This window comes from Chelmon rostratus, chromosome 16, assembly GCF_017976325.1.
Source record: "Chelmon rostratus isolate fCheRos1 chromosome 16, fCheRos1.pri, whole genome shotgun sequence".
Taxonomy (NCBI): domain Eukaryota; kingdom Metazoa; phylum Chordata; class Actinopteri; order Chaetodontiformes; family Chaetodontidae; genus Chelmon; species Chelmon rostratus.
The window spans coordinates 617,501-619,750 of NC_055673.1; the positions used below are offsets into that span (position 1 = coordinate 617,501).

General features: G+C 40.4%; 1 protein-coding gene across 4 annotated transcripts in view; it reads left to right on the forward strand.

Annotated features, from left to right (window-relative positions):
- The window catches only part of mindy1 (MINDY lysine 48 deubiquitinase 1), an 11,451-nt gene extending 9,622 nt beyond the window's left edge, over positions 1-1,829 (forward strand). For all 4 annotated transcript variants that reach the window (XR_006007516.1, XM_041954753.1, XM_041954751.1 and 1 more), the window contains one exon: positions 1-1,829. This exon is cut by the window's left edge. The gene's annotated coding sequence lies outside the window, so the exon portion shown is untranslated.
- Positions 1,830-2,250: the final 421 nt, after the last annotated feature.

The following is a 2,250-nucleotide window of genomic DNA, read 5'->3' on the forward strand; positions in this document are numbered from 1 at the left end:
GGAAAGTTTTGTATGAAATGTTTGGAGAAACGCAGCGAGCTCAGTCTCATGAGGCTGCATCTGGGCCTCACAGGCTGGAACAGCGATCAATCAACAATTCACTGACGCTTCATTGATCAGCTTTAAACCACCAGTAAGAAAAACTCCAGGTTAGATTTGACTGTTGTGACTAAAGAAACAGATCATCATCATCGTCACTAAAGTTTCAGATGAGCTCTTTAAGCTCGTTAAGTTCAGTTAGCATCTCGTCTTCAGTTCTGAATGTTCAGACGTGGATCTGCAGCTCCTCTCCAGAGGTCAGAGGTCAGCCGTCTGATCTGTGAAGCGCGTGTGATTCGTTGATCGTTAACGAAGCCGTTCGTTACTCGTCAGGTTCTGTGAGACGAGAAACCGATGGATTCATCTCATGTTTCTGTTACTGGGACCAGTTTCACCAGCAGAGGTCACTGGTTTCAAAGACGTCTCCACTCGACCTCGTCTGATCCTTTCCGATCATCGACTTCACTGACACTGAACTAAACTTTAAACCAGGAGGAGTAGGAGCAGGATTAAAGTCCAGAACATCAGCTCCACCTCTTTATTTTCCCAGCAGGCTTTGAGGTAATGAAGTCCAGTCAAGGCGATGAAGATGATGTATGTTCATGGTGATGTAAATGTGTTCATTAGAGCGGACTCTGAAGCGTCTTCATCCTGACACCAAAATGACTTTTTTTTTCTAAACTTTTGCTAAAAGTGAAACTTTTTCTATGAAACAAACATGAAAATGTGCCGAACACCCGAACGATGCGTTCACTGCCAGCTGTCAGCCAGCGGCAGCTTTCATTCACGTCTTCTGATCTGTCTGAGCTCAGTTTCTTCCCTGTATGGAAGCCCGAACCTGCCGGGAAAACGATCAAAGTAAACGACAAAGATAAAACACATCCGTCGAATTTATGAGGTCAAAATTATTCTAATGATCCAAAGTCATGAAAACTAAAAAAAAATCATTCCAGTTATTAGACAAATGATTTACAGACAAAATTATAGATAATCGTAGGATGGACACGAGATAATTAGTCAAATTAGGACTTTTTATCTGATATTTATAACTTAATGCCTCAAAATGTTGAACTGGAAGGTCAAGAATGATTTTATCACAAGTCACCGACTAATATCACACCAGTGATAATAAACATCATTATTATGAGGCACAAAGTCAGATACACAATAACAAGCTGCACACACACACACACACACACACACACACACACACACACACACACACTCACACACTCTCTCTCTCTCTCTCTGTGCCTCAGAATGATGACTAAAAATGTCTTAATCTACTTTTCTAAAACCTTTTCGAACGTGTCGAGTAGTTTTGTCTTTTCCGGGCGTTGGCGAGCTTCCGTAGCTTTAAATGAAAGCGGCGGCAGTAAAAACCTTCCTGCTGCTGGGAGTTAAAAACGAGCTGAAACTTAAAGCACATTTTGGGCTGAAACCACGCTGTGACTCTGCTGACGGACAGGTGAGGGGTCACCTGCTCACACCTGGTTCAGGTTTGAGACGACTTCCTTTAAGCCACGTTGAATAAAACTGTTTGTTAATGTCTTAAACTGAGTAATTCAAGCGTTCTCTAATCAGAAGCTGTTCCTGAAGAACATTCAGCTCTTAAAAACTTTCCCATCATGCCCCTCTGCGTGTGGGGGCGTCGCCGGTACTTCCTGTTGTCGTCCGGTGTTTTTAAAAGTTCTTTTCTTTGGTGTGTTTGCTGACAGCCGAGTCTCTGTTCAAGCTTTGTATTTAATTTGTCATGATGTCGAATTATCAGTAAAAACAAGGAAACTCTCTCTGGACTCGACTCGTTCCTTTCTTTGTTTCTTTCTTTGTTTGTTTTTCACTTTTTTAACCTCATAACTGGATTAAACATCGTTTCAGCTGCTCTCACACTCGACAGGAAGAAATGAGATGAAACGTTAGAAATGTCGTTTCTGATGATTCAAACTTCCACAAACAAACAATTTCACCTCATTTTTTCTCACATTTTCAAAATCTTCGTTTTCAGTTGAGTGAAACAGTTTTGACTTTGTGTTTTTTGTACTTTCAGTTTGTACTTTGAAAGTCTTTTTATTTATATCCAATAATTTCCACTGACATGTAATTCAGTTATTTCATAGTTTTACATCTCAGTGTGTCGTCATTTATACTTTGTGACTTCGTATCTGATCGCTTTGACTTTCAAAGTTTCTTATAATCGTAAAATGAACTTTG